This window comes from Pinus tabuliformis, chromosome J, assembly GCF_031772625.1.
Source record: "Pinus tabuliformis cultivar Carrire ecotype Pingquan chromosome J, CPIR1, whole genome shotgun sequence".
Classification (NCBI taxonomy): domain Eukaryota; kingdom Viridiplantae; phylum Streptophyta; class Pinopsida; order Pinales; family Pinaceae; genus Pinus; species Pinus tabuliformis.
In genome coordinates this window covers 1,260,431,512-1,260,446,821 of record NC_142295.1, presented here as the reverse complement: position 1 = coordinate 1,260,446,821, position 15,310 = coordinate 1,260,431,512, and positions in this window count along the sequence as shown.

The window sequence follows — 15,310 nt, the reverse complement described above, 5'->3', positions numbered from 1 at the left end:
ATCCTTTCACTTTTGATCTCATGGTATAAATTAAATCTGGAAATGAGAAGAGAATTTGTCCCCAATTCTGTGCACTTAGTCTTGGAAAATCCTTTCAAATTTCAAGACTCAAAAGCTTGGTATTCGACCCTCTCAGAAGAGATGAAATTGACCCTCTTGGCGATGATATGACCTAGCAAACAATTTATTCAAATGATGTAGTTTCTCTGCAGTAAATACAAATGGAAGATTTGAGGTGATCTTCACCAAGATCTAATTAGGACTCGAAGTGATCCAAATTGGATCATTATATTGTTTGTCATCAATCTAATGCATTTCGAATGGAAAAATTTTGAGGAATTAGCTCACGGGACCATTTTTACTAGCAAGACCCAGTTTGGCGAAACGGGGTTTGAAACGTTCCGGGAGATTTTGGGGCATCAAATAATTTTTTGGGGGGTAAAACTTTTCTAGTTGATTGTATCACCATTTCATGCTATGATACACACATAAAGCTTTCCAATGGTGTAATAATCACGTCAATCGGAGTCCATATGCAAAAGTTATGCCACTCAAAGTTGACCTTCCAGTTTTCACACCTACAGTTCGAGAGGATGTTGCGTCAGCCCCCATTATTCATGGAAAAGGGGCCAGCCACGTGTTTTTTATGTAGACGACTCTAGAAGAGTCTATTTTGTAACTCTAGTTAAGATTTGATGTAGTTAAACTTAACCAATAGTAGGTTATCGGGCTATGTTTTAACCGAGCCACTAGGAGGAAGAGGCATTCCATTCTTTCGAGAGCATTTATTCCATAGATGAGAAAAGATAGCTAGAAGAGATAGGAGGTAGAGCATGTAGAGAGGATCTGTGCACTGTAGCAGCCCACATGCCACATACTTCTTTGTATTTGCAGCCATATTTCCAGATAGAGAAAGAGAGCTAAGCGACCTCACCTTCCGGTTGGGTTTTCTCCCAAAAGGGTTTCCCGGAGAGCATAGCTTGTGTCTTATGTGTGTGTGAGCTTATTTTTTTGTTCTCTTCTTTTCTACATAATTTAATTTTACATGCATGCACTAATTACAGTAGGATCTACATATCTAGAAATTAAATAAAACTGTAATAGTGTAGAATCTCAAATTTTTAATATAATATTACCAGATTTGTTGTGATTAACTGTCCATTGGAATATCCATGGAAGTTTACGAATAATTTGGTATCATAGGAGGTTTCTTTGGGTATTTTGTGGAGATTTCAGGGATCTAGATTATCGAGACCGAAAATCATAAAACTTAATCATGGGTGATGAACTTGTAAACGAACCCCATGATCCTGCAGAGGTGAGGTTTTCATGGCTTGAAGAACAAGTCTCGGATATAAACTGCAATGTAAACATCCTCATGGCGACCCTAAGCAATAAGCTAGGGATATTTGGAGAATAAGGGGGTTTGATTTCAAAGGACAAATCAAAAGGGGGATTTGGAGATCAGGAAGATGCACATAACTAGTCGAAGAAAAACCATAAAAAGATCAACCTAGTTCTAGTACCATGAACCAATCCCTGTTTAAAGTGGAAGAAAAAGTCAATATCAAGCCATACCATGAAGAGATCGATGCTTGCAACAACTGGAGGTTTATTTCAGTGTCCATCAGATCGATGAAGGGTAGAAGATCTCGTTCACGCACCTGAAATTGCAAGGCCATGCATTGACTTGGTGGGAGAGCCACATGGAAACCCTGAGGTTGGCGAGAGAACCTCCAGTGACTAAGTGGGAGGATTTCAAAACCCTCATTAAGTCACAGTTTTATCCCATTGGGTACGTTGAAGACCAATGGATCCAGTGGAATTACTTCAGGAAAAAGTCGGGCCAAAGCATGCAAGAGTACAACATAGAATTCATAAAGATGGCTATAATGTTGGGTATCTCTCCAATGAACCCAGATGTACTCCTCAATTATTTGGGGGGTCTGCACCGCTATCTACATGAGAAAGTCATGTTGTTCAAGCCCAAAATGGTGGACGAGGCTTATGTATAGGCATAGTACCTGGAGAACATAGACCTCAAAAGAGCACAATCAAGTGGATCGAAGCAAAAGGAGCAACAAGACGCTTCTAAGGAGGGGAAGAAGAAGCAAAAGAGGGGAAAGATAAAAGGAGGGTAGCCACAACACACCAGTGCAAAGATACTAGCAACCACTGCAGCATTAATGGCCATAAAAAGGAGAAGTGTTGGAAGTTGCATTCGAGAGCTAAACCCAAAGAACAAGAAGAAGGATAATAAGAAGAAGAATCTCATGGCCACTATTTCGATCAACCAAGTTGAAAGAGGCTCAGACGTGGATGAGAACATCGTTTTTACATCGGTCCAGAAGGAGGTGAATCTAAGTAGCCTTTAGCAATAGGAAGAGAAAGAAATGACCAAACTCTTCCATGTGAAGATACAGGTCAAGAAGATGAATATTGGTGCTCTGTTTGACTCAAGATCGTAGGAAAATCTAATTGCAATGGATCTAGTCAAGAAGTTGGGGTTGGAAATTCGTGATCATCCAAACCCATATCCACTGGGATGGGTACATAATGATGCAAATATGAAGGTAAAAAAGCATTGTAAAATTAGATTTTCTATCAATGTTGATTTTATAGATGAAGTAGATCTAGATGTGATTCCCCTTTATGTATGTGGAGTCATGTTTGGGAGTCCATATATGTACATGTGTGATGCAATATTCATGATGAGATCTAACCATTACCGGCTCATCAAGGATGGAAAATCATTCATCATCAGCCTGCACAAAGGCAAGTCAAAAATTTCACTGGTAAGTGCCAATCAAGCCAAGAAATTGATCAGTTCCTGCAAGATGTCGTTTTATTATTTTAAAGAGAAAATCAGTCTATAAAGGAGTCAATAAGAGGCAAGGCATCCCTAGAGGTTTGTACTAAGAAACAAAAAAAATAAAAAATTGGAGGATTTTTTATAGGAATACAAGGACGTGTTTCGAGAGCCTAAAGGGCTACCCCCTAAGAGAGAAGTGGAGCATGAGATCCAGCTATTGTTAGACTCCTCATTGCCAAATATTGGGCTATACAGGTAGTATATTATAGAAGCAAGTGAGGTGAAGAAACATTTGCATCATCTGCTAGAATAGGATGTTATTCGACTGAGTACATCACCATGTCAGTCACCCATAATAATTGGGCCAAAGAAATATGGGACTTGGCGGATGTGTATAGATTACAGGGCATTGAATAAAATCAGACTCAAGAACAGATACCCCCTGCCAAAGATAGACGATCTGCTAGATTAGTTGTAGTAAGCAAAGTATTTCACTAAGCTAGACTTAAAGTCAGGATATCACTAGGGTTGAGTCAAATAAGAAGATACATGGAAGACCGCCTTCAAAACTAAGCAAGGTTTGTATGAGTGGTTAGTTATGCCATTTGGTCTATGTAATGCACTAGCTACATTTATGAGATTAATGAATGATGCATTGCGCTCTTTTATAAATTAATTTGTTATTGTCTATTTGGATGATATACTGGTATATAGTGCTACTTGGGAGAAGCATATTTCGCATTTGACATAGGTGCTAGAAACATTGAAGAAGCACCAACTGCTAGCAAATCTCAAGAAGTGTGATTTTGCGCAGCAGTCCTTGGTTTATTTGGGATATGTGATTGGTGGAGGAGAATTGAAGATTGATCCTTCCAATATGGAGGCTATCATGAAATAGTCGGTGCCTACTAGTGTTATTAAGGTTAAGAGTTTCATTGGGGCAGCACAGTACCTAAGGAAATTCATAGCCTTGTTTTAGCGGTAGAAGCATTGCTCCATGCCATAACAACAAGTGGCAAGAGTTTCCAATGGGGAAAAGGTTAGCAGAAAGCTTTCGATGAGTTAAAGAAGAACATCAGTGAAGCACCAGTACTGGCATTACCAAAATTGTAGTGGCCCTTTGAATTGGAGACAGATGTGAGTGGGTATGTTATGGGAGCTGTCTTGATGCAGGGAGGAAGGCTTGTATGTTGCCATTCTGAAGTTTTTCATGGTGCGGTGCTTAACTACCCTACCTACGATAAGGAGCTTTGCACCATGGTGCAAGCTATGAAGAAGTGGAAGCACTATCTAATGGGAAAGGAGACAATAATCCACGAACATCACCAGTTGTTACAGTACTTGCAGGCCTAGAGTAAGCTACAACAGACTAGGCATAACACGTGGATGGGGTTTTTCAGCAGTTTCATTTGGTGATCAAGTATAATAAGGGCATCACAAACAAGTTGGTTTATATGCTTTTAAGGCCACCCACATCAAATATTACAGCTTTGGGGACTCTTATGCACATTTATCCATTCAGACATGATGCATATAGAGAGGCATATACAGAATATGAGGAATTTAAGGAGGTGTATCAGCAGTTGCAGAGTTAGATTCATGTGCACGATGGTGACAACACCATTGTCTACCATCTCCAAGATGGGTTGCTCTACACGATGGATAAGATATGTGTTCCTAAATGTGAGCATTTTTAGCTGATTAGAGAGGCTCACACCTCCAAGGTTGCAGGGCACTTTGGTGTAGGGAAGACCATGGCTGACTTATAGATGTATGTGTATTGGCCCAAGCTACAAGAACAAGTAGTGAGGTTCATAAGAGGATGCATCCTTTGTTGTAACAACAAGCCTAGCAACAGGAAACAGGATTTGTATCATCCCTTACCTATACCTACTCGTCCTTGGGAAAGCATTTCCATGGACTTTGTGGGAGGCTTACCGAAAATCAGGAAGGGACATGACTACATGTTCGTGGTAGTTGATAGGTTCAGCAATATGTGTGTTATGATGCCCTGTAAAAAGACTATCAGTGGACAAGAAGTTGCAAACTTGTTCTTTGGATAGGTCTGGGTTCACTTTGGGATACCGAGGAGCATCATTTTAGACAGGGATACAAGATTTCTCAGTGCATTTTGGACTAGATTGTGGGAGAATATGAACACGAAGTTGAAGAGATCTACAACATTCCATCCAAAGGTAGATGGGAAGACAAAAGTAGTCAACAATACTTTGGTGCAGCTTCTAAGGGGTTAAAACTATAATCATCCAAATACCAGGGATGAGAATATGGTATATATACAAAATTATTATAATAGAGAAGTCCACACTTCTACAAGAAAGTCCCCATTTGAAACTTGTTTTGGATAATTTCCACCTTCACCTTTGGATATTGCATATGGGCAGTAAGGAATATCTTACAAGAGTTTCTTTGAGGGCTGAAACATTTATAGATAAAATCAGGTAGATCCATATACATGTACAATAAACATTCTAGAAGTCGCAGCAGAAGTATAAGGCGAGACATGATCAACACAAAATAGAGAAATCATTCAAGGTGGGAGACAGAGTATGGCTACAATTGAAAAGGGAGAGGCTGCAAGGGTCTGGTAAGAAAATAAAAGCGTTAAGGTATGGTCCCTTTGAGATACTAGAAAAGGTGGGTGATAATTCCTATCGACTCATTTTACCACCATATATGCGCATTTACTTAGTTGTAAATGTAGATAATTTGAAACTCTACAAGCCTTCCATGCTATATGAGGAAGAGGAACAAGTACTACATTCTGTGGAGGATTTGGCACCAGACACTCAGGCAGAGTTGACAAAAGATACAATTTTTCAAAAAGAGGTCCAGAACTATAGGACAAGGGCAACAAGGCCTTTGTCAGATTGGTGGAAGGGACAACTTCCAGGCAGAGCTAAATGGTACACCAAGAGAAGGTGGTGGAAACATTTCCTCACATCATTCAATAAAATATTTTTGGGACCAAAAGCCTCCCAAAATGGGGAGATGTGATCTAAATTGGATCACTATATTGTTTGTCATCCATTTCGATGCATTTGGAGTAGAAAAAGCAAAGGAGTCATCTCACGGGACAGTTTTTACTGACGGGACCCAGTTTGGCGAAACAGGGTTTGAAACCTTCCAGGAGTGTTTTGAGACATCAAATGACATTTTTTGGGGGCAAAACTTTGCCTCTTAAGCATAGAACCTTTCCATTCTATTCTACACACAGAAATATTTCCAACGGTGCAAGAATCACATCAATGAGAGTCCGTATGCAAAATTTATGCCACTCAGAAGTTGACCTTCTTGTTTTCACACCTACAGTTCGAGAGGATGTCACACCAGCCCACATTATTCATGGAAAATGGGCTAGCCATATGTTTTTGATGTAGAATACTTTAGAAGAGTCTATTTTGTAACTCTAGTTAAAGGTTGACATAGTCAAACTTAACCACTAGTAGGCTATATTGCTATGTTATAACTAGGCCACTAGGAGGAAGAGGCATTACATTCTTTCGAGAGAATTTATTCCATAAATGAGCAAAGATAGCTAGGAGAGATAGTGAGTAGAGAATACATAGAGGATATGTTCAGTATAGCAACCCACGGGCCATAGACATTACTTTTTTGTATCTGCAACCATATTTCGAGACAAAGAAAGAGAGTAAAGCGGCCTCACCTTCTCGCTGGGTTTTCTCCCGAAAGGGTTTCCTAGAGAGCATACCTTGTGTCTTATGTGTGTCGGGGCTTATTTTTTCATTCTATTCTTTTCTTCATAATTTACTTTTACGTGCATGCACTAATTACAGTAAGATCTATAGATCTAGAAATTAAATAAAAATCTAATAGTGTAGAATTTCATATTTTTAATATAATATTATTAGATCTGTTGTGACGAACTATCCAATGGAATATCATGAAATTTTATGGATCACGAAGTCCACCGAAATTAGCTTTGAGTTTCACTTGAATCTCTTGAAACTCGCTTGAGGTTCTTTTCTATTCCAAGAGATAAAAGTAGAAATAAAATGATTTCAAATTGAGTCCAACCCTCTATTTATAATTCTCTATTGAGCCTCCTTTTAGCTTCTAGATTCTCCTTTTTCCTTATTATTTTATTAATGGTGTCCATTTTGTACTAGGAAACATTTTTTTTCCATTTTAAATAAAACAGTAGTTTGCCTCCTTTCTCAATAAAATATTATTTTCCCGCCATTCTCCAATAAAATAATAGTTTTCCTTCATTCTCCAATAAAATATTATTTTGCTGCCATTCTCCATTAAAATAATATTTTTCCTCCAATAAAATATTATTTTTCATCCTTCCACTAAGCTAATAATTTATTCCTTTTCTCACAAAATAGTATTTTCTCTTTTTAATATTATCCAAAATTTTGTGCAATTCCGAAGTGATTGTTGCATGCACAAAAATTGGGAACATCGTAATCCTCCCCGCCAAAAAAATATTTTCCTCAAGTAATATCACCATATGTGTCTAATCTACAGGCTAGCCAAGCTAATGGCAGGTTCCCAAATGTGTCATTGCACTACTCCTCATTAGTGCACCACCATCACATGAATAAATCCTAGGTCATCAGGGTCCTAAACCAACCTGATCTCCTTGTGTGGAACATCTTTCCATACTAGAAAAGTCCCCCATGTCATTAGTGAATCACTAAATCCCATTGGAATATCTGAACAATCTTCCCCTATAGAAACCAACTCATCCCTAAGGGTAGCTAAACAACCAAATCCTAAGAAGCTCAGATTTCATGCTAGTCTCAAAAGGGTAAGACCATGTTGTTGTTGCACTACTCTAAACATGATTTTCTTCCCATCGTGCGCAAGTTGTATCCTCCTCCCCTGGGACCTGATGGAAAAATATCTATGGAGTCCCAATACATCAAGCCTTGATATCTCCACGATATCAAGGCCTACCCATCCAACACTAATTATAATGAAAAGTAGTAAGAATAAAAACTGACTTTACCACGTGACGAAGGCCTCAATGCTCCCCATATGTAAAACTAAGAGTGAACTGGGTCACTCTCTGCCCTAATCCCACTCATCGTGAATTAGAGTGACCTCCGAGTGTCTCTCCTAAAAGGTGTTATAGGCAATTTTGTCACATCCAATCAATAGCCTCCTAATGGGTTCAATCAACATCTTGTTCCCCCTTGTCATCATATTGCACAAAGCCCTAAGCATGCCTCTTTTATTCCCTAAAATTTCTGCCTGAAATGGCATCATTTGAGCTAGTTTTAGGACCAGCGCTCCCTGGCTTCTTGTTGGACAGCATTCACCTATAGGTTGCTCCACTATGGCCTGCCTGGATCACCTACAGGTTGCTCCAATGTGGCCTGCCTTGATCACCTACAAGTTGCTCCCATTTGCACCTATGTTGGTTCTAGCAATTCGGGAAAAAGAGAGAAATTCAGGATGCTTCCTCTTCCATAAGCTTCCATAATTTGTTACAACCATTTTCCTCATATAAAACATTTGGATCCTATCCTACATTACTTTGGATTTTCCATCCCTTATCCTTTGATCCCATCCTCCCATCAAAGGTGGATCTAAAACCTTAGATTGGTAATTGGATAAGAACTCTCAACTTACCCCACTCCTTTATATATTTATAGCCTTCCATCTGCAAGAGATTCGATTTTGGAGAGTGATTCTACCCTTATGATGTTGTTGTGAGAGGTTTCATTTCATGCATTTAAGGTGATTGGAGGTGCACATTGTGACATGGAAATGACAAGTCAACCTAGAGGAGCTCTTCTACAAGATCAACATCTATTTATGGCTGTAATTCCTTCCATTTATATTAATCCAAAGAATTCTCTGTTTTCCTATATGTGATGTTGTTATTTCATGTATTTCAATACCATGTTGATCTATTGAATAGATTATTTAGATGATACTGCATAGATCTCATAGTTTCTATTGAGAAATTTAGGGCTTTTAATGTTAGAAATTTCTCTGCTTGATAATTTCTTGTGATGTGTTTGTTATTCTTTACTTATGATCTTTCACTTTTTTAGCTTATTAGTGTGTTATTTTCATCAAGAAAATTATCAAAGTAAATAATGACACGTGACAGTATATAGGCTTCTTCGCCAAGGGCCAAAACCTCTCACCTCTTGAGAGGAAAACCCGATCAAAATTATTCTTCTCTAGATCTTCAATTGATGAGTACCAAGACCATGACATTGACCCTTGACTCTAGTATCCTCTCCAAGAACCTTGTCACCAACCTAGTTCTTCCTTCTCTTGCTCCTTCTTTTCTTCTTCTAGAGAAACTCAGTCTCTATTTCTTATACTGCACTTTCACAATTACCCTAGGGATTCTTGGTCTCTAGGTCTTATAGAGAAACTAGGTCTCTACTTCTTTGTCTCAAAATATTTCTTCCTTCACTATCCTAGAAGAGTCTTATTCACCGCCTCCAAGAAAATCCATTCTTCTCTGACCTAGAAGATACTTCTTTGTTGCCCCTAAAGATTTGGATACCCCGGAAGATATCTCTTCGCTACCCCAGAATATCCTACTTCGTTGTCCAAGAAGATTCTACTTCGTTCCCCTCAGAATATTCTTTCTTTGTTTCCCTAGAAGAGTGGTCTTTTAGCCTTAGAGAAAAAACTTTTCATTCCCTCCTTTTAACACTTACTTCTACAATTTTCTTTTCTTGATTGAGTTCAAAATTGATGTCTAGAATGGAGGCTTGAGTTCCTATATTTATACTCCTCCTCACTGGGTCTTTAGGTCGACTTGACAACTAGATGTAGGTTGACTTGTTCTAGAAGCTTCTTCAATGTTTGTAAGCTGACTTAAAGAGGTTAGGTGACAAGTTCTTTGGAGGATACCTTACATAGACAAGATTACCTTTTACAAAGTGTAACATGACTTCATTTACATGACAATGACCCTTATATTTTATGAATATATGACAAATAAAACCTAAAGACTCTCAATGGGAGTCTTGACTCCAAAACAAAATCCCTTGCTCGTGAAACCCATGAATCAAATCAATATAATAATTGTATTTTTCTTATTTACATCTCTTTACATAAAATCATAATTATATGTCATTATGAAGACCGAACCTAGTTACACCTTTCAACACTCCCTCTTAACTAGGGAGTTATTCATAATGGTACCTTGGACTTTCTCAATCTGAATAATCTCTCATAAGAAGAATTAGGATTTGTAACTCATTTGTATAGCATCATAGCAACCAACATTTATATAGCAAGGCCTTGAATAACAACTCCATCTCTCCATAAGATCATAGCACAATGTTGGCAAGACCAATGATTTATAGAGATACTCATCATTGTCTCTCTTAGAACAAACCCCACTCGGGTTCTCTCATGATATGCTCCATAATGACTATTCCTTTCTTGGACTCCCTAGTCCCCAAAACAATATCGGTCCTCCATGACTACTCAGTCAAAGTTTTTTCTCTGCACCAGTGGTCTTGGTACACAAGAAGAATGGATCATGGTGCATGTGTCTGGATTATAGGGAGCTCAACAATCTTACTATTAAAGATAAATTTTCCATTCCTGTCATTGATGAATTATTGGATGAATTACATGGAGCAATTTACTTCACCAAGTTGGATATTCATTCAAGATATCATCATGTGGTATCTTTCTAATATGGTACACATGTAGCACACAAATTAGCAAATTGCATGCACATAATCAATTTCATTCAAGCTTATGTAATAAAGAAAACTACAGGCAATCAAGAAGCACCAATACATAATCAAGTTGTCAAAGACATTTCTACATCAACATCCAATCAAGTTTTCATCTACATCAACAATTTTTGCAACCATTCAATAACAATTTTTTTGGAAATTTCACTTGCACGATTTCTTTCATAAGCTCAATACAAAATTGTAACTTGCAAATCATAATTTGTAAGTTGAATTGTAATCAAAGTCAAATTCAGTTGAATTGTAAGGGTGCATTCTTGGTTGAAACCGACACCTAAGCTTTGAATTGATAGGGAATCAATTAAATCAGGTGAATCCATCGTTTTTAACTGAGTCATTCAAATCATTGTAAGCATTTCTCTTGGGTGCATTTTCTATAGTATTCAACACCCTTCTTTTGATCAATCAGGAATGTGAGTTCAAGAAAGTGCGAATCTCTCAACATCAAGCGAGCCTAAAACTGATTGAAGCAAGCCTCAAGCAAGCATGAAAGAAAGCAAGTGTGAGTTCAAACAATCAATTGTTAAAAAAAGTTCAAGCGAGCGTGCAACAATCAATCAAACATCAAGCGAGCAAGTTCTATAGATCCAACAAGTATTAAAAGCAAGCAAGCATGAGTTCCAACAAGTTCACATGGCGACAAGCATTCAGTTGTTAAATATTCTTAACAATTTGATCCTCTCAACTAATGAAGGCATGGTACAAATCAGCAAAGCTACTCTTGTTGATATTTCAAGCAATCTACAACAAGAACATGAAACGATTGAGTTCCTTCAACTAGAGTCGCAACTACAAAGAGATGAGTTGCAAAAGAAGAGTGATGCTTCCAAGTCTTTGAACAATAAAAATTTAGCTCATGATTCCAAGTCATGGATCCAACCAACTTCAAGTGTCGAAGTGGTCCTTGATCTAGTTCAACTTTCTTCCAAACCAATCATCAAGCCATGGGAAGAAATCCAAAGTAACAGAAATCGACGAGGCTTAGGATATGTCAAAGATGACGCCAAATTGCATATCCCATATTATTCAAGGCCCATTAAGTTTTTCAGTGCAGGGTTTCTTGATCAAATAACATCAACAAGCTATGAGACAGTTGTAGATAAATAGAAATACACACAAACTGAAGTTGCAGACAAACAGACATGTGCGCAAACTGAAGTTGCAATCAAACCAATATGCCTTCATTGTCAAAGAACCAGTCATCTGGAAGATCAGTGTTTTGATCTCCATCCTTGTCACCATTGTGGAAAGTCAAATCATTCATCAACACAATGCAACAAACAACAACAATCAAGAAGATTTAAGATCAATTATTCATGGATTGATCCCTGGGAATGGTCATCCATGGTTAGAAGATTGTATAAGTTTTACAATCGAATTCACTCACACATAATGCAACCAACAGTATAAATGAAGATGGTACTCTCGTGCAGTTGAATGGGGGAGTACACCAGTGAAACACTCCTACACTTGAAGGGGGGGAGTTCAGATATAATTTGAAGAAGATTGTATCTCCTTTTAGCTGACAAAGGGGGGAAAATGTCAATGAAATTGACAGTGGTTGTCAGACTGAAAGTCTCGACAACATCAACAAAGCAGCCAGTGGGCATTTTCATCAGCAAAGTAGCCAGTGGGAATTTTCATCAGTGAGTGAGCATCAAAAAATTCACCAGTGGGCGATCAACAACAAAGTCAGCCATGAGTAGTTTTCAAACACAGCAAAAGCAACAGTGAGTTGTTTTTCAACGTCATCAGCCAATGGGCGTTCTCTATATTTTGTCAATGGACAAAGGATGTTGATTGCAAGAAAAGGACGGATGGATCCTTTTGCAGCTTGGCACATGATGGAGTTGTCGCGCGACATTCAAAGATGGATCAGGCATGCAACTGACTCATGGTATCTTCATATTGCAGTTTCTTCAGCATCTAGCTTTGGCGGTTTTTCAGGGAAATGTTTTTTGAAGATCAACAGTTTTAGCATGAGAACTTGGAAGATGGTTCCTGGTTCTTAATTTGGACTTATCATCAAGGGGGGGAATTTTAGCCTAACTCTCACATTAAAAACAATTCTAAGTGCAAATAATTAAATTAATTAAAATCATGAAAGTTAGGATTTAATCCTACCTTTCTAGATTGAGTTTGTTCCTCATGGTTAGGAGTCAATTTAGGCTTAGTTGGTTGAGAGATTCTCTCCAACTAGTTAAGCTCCTAGATTAGTGTGTTGTTGAGATATTTTCTCAACCATATTGTCCAAGATAGACGTACTATCTTGAGACCAACTTCCTCATGTATTTATTTGTACTATTATCATTCCTTGTACATTGGATTGGATGGATTAATAATGAGAATGTGAGGAATGTTGTAAGGCTGAGGAATTTTCTGCCATGTCAAGTTTTTCTATATATTTGATATTTATTTTATGAGTGTGAGTGTGTATTATTTGTTTATTATTTTTCTTCAAAGGTTTGATGAATTCTATTTTCAAACCCTTCCTTAGAAAATATGAGTTAGTATTTTTTGATGATATGCTAATATACAACAAGTCTTGGAAGGATCATGTTCAACATGTTGACAAGGTGCTCAAATTGTTGGAGGAGAAACAATTATATCCAAAAAGATTCAAATGTTTTTTTAGAGTACAAGAGCTGGAATATTTGGGTCATATTGTATCTCATGAAGGTTTTAAGGTAGACCCTAGAAAAATTAAAGCCATTAAGGAATGGAAAATTCCCACATCCATCAAGCATCAACAAGGATTTCTCAGGTTGACAGGGTATTATGCAAGTTTGTTAATAATTATGGGACAATAGCAACACCTCTAACAAAATTACTAAAGAGAGATGCATTTTCTTGGAATCCTGAAGCAACGAAGGCCTTTGAACATATCAAAGAGGAAATGTGCTAAGCACCAGTCTTAGCTACACCAGACTTCACAAAAACCATGATTGTGGAATGTGATGCCTCAAGAAATGGAATTGGTGTTGTTTTAATGCAAGAAGAAAGACCCATTGCTTTCGAAAGTCGTCCAATCAAAGGAAAGTATTTACAAAAAGCTATTTATGAGAAGGAAATGTTGATAGTACTACATGCACTTAAGAAATGATGACCTTACCTAATGGGAAGACACCTCAAGGTAAAAACGGATCATGATAGCCTTAAATAATTTTTAGAAAAAATATTATCTTCAGAAGAATAGCAAAAGTGGGTCACAAAGATGTTGGGTTATGACTTTGAAATCATCTACAAAAAAGGGAAGAAAAATGTTGTTGCAGATGCACTCCCAAGGAAGGATGAGGATGTGGAAGCATTGTTGTATGCCTTTTCTATTATCCAACCAGATTGGATAAACGAAGTAAGGGATGAATGGAAGAATGATGAAGAAGTCTGGCCACTCATTCAAAAGTTGCAGAAGATCCCAGTTCAAATAATATTTTCAGAACTTGACGAGGAAGGAAAAATCATATTGGAACCTGAAGAAGTCACAGAAACAAGAAGTTGAAAGCTACGAAATCGATCAATTTCAGAGTATCTCATCAAGTGGAAGAACTTACCCGCTAAAAATTCCACATGGGAGGATGAGAATTTTATATAGAAGCATCCATAACTCCTCAAGCATTGGGGAAAACACTTTTTGAAGGAGAGGGGCATGTTAGGTCCCTATACTACTAGTGTAACCCCTTATTGTTATTAGTGCAATCCCCTTATTATATTGTTGTGCCCATGTAGTCCCCATATTTTTATTATTGTGCACCGAAGATGCCCACTATTTCTATTGTTGTTCCCTTACATTATTATTGTTATGTCGCTTTAATTATATTATGACGCTTTAGACTCCTATATATAGAAAGGAGGTCTTTTCATTTGTATCATCCAAGAATTGTTCATTTGTGTAATGTAAAGGAGGTTTCCCCCTTGAAGAGGCTGATTTTTAAGTCGTTGATATATCTTTTCTATCTTTTTGTGAGCTGGTTTCATAAAAAAAAAAAATCTCACTCTAGGAGGGAGTGCAAATAGCAAATTTAACATTCAATCAAGAGAAAGATGCAGTTTCCATTTCAGTTTCAAATATGGCCACAATTTGGCTTAGAGATCACGATAGGTTGGAAGGAGCCTCCAACTATGTCATCTGAAAGGATAGGATGTCCTTCCTGTTAGATGAACATGGCTTGAAGACCTATGCAAAGAATGTATACCAAGAAGCTCTGAGAGTATAGGAAAGAGATGGAAAAGGCGAAGCGAATGATCCTAGATGGAGTTTGGTACCATATAGTCCCGCATATATCTGGTAGGAACACTTCCAAGAAGATGTGGGATGCTCTCGCTCAGTTATATCAGAATCCTTCTAAACTGTGGAAGATGTTCCTATAAGAGAAGCTAATAAACATCAATATGTAGAAGGGTGAAGGCATAGATCCCTTACCAGAATTTAGGAAATCTAGGTTCAACTTGTAGCCATTGGGGAGGCACCTCAACCTACACAGCTTGTGTATTTTTCCTTTAAAAGTGTCTCAGGGGAATGGAAAGTCTTTTTCCAAAGTATCTTGGGACGAGACACGTTACCAGGGTGGGACAGGATGTGGTCAAACCTGAAGTAGGAGGAGATGAGGCAAGGTCTAGTCAAGACCTCCATCAACAGAAGCAACAACAAAGCTTTTAAGGGTGAGAATCAAGAGGATAATGTAGCCCTTGCATCAAATGGTCCCATTCAGGGACAAGGGGAGAAGAATACAAAGAATGACATATCTAAGGTCAAGTGCTTTAGGTGTGG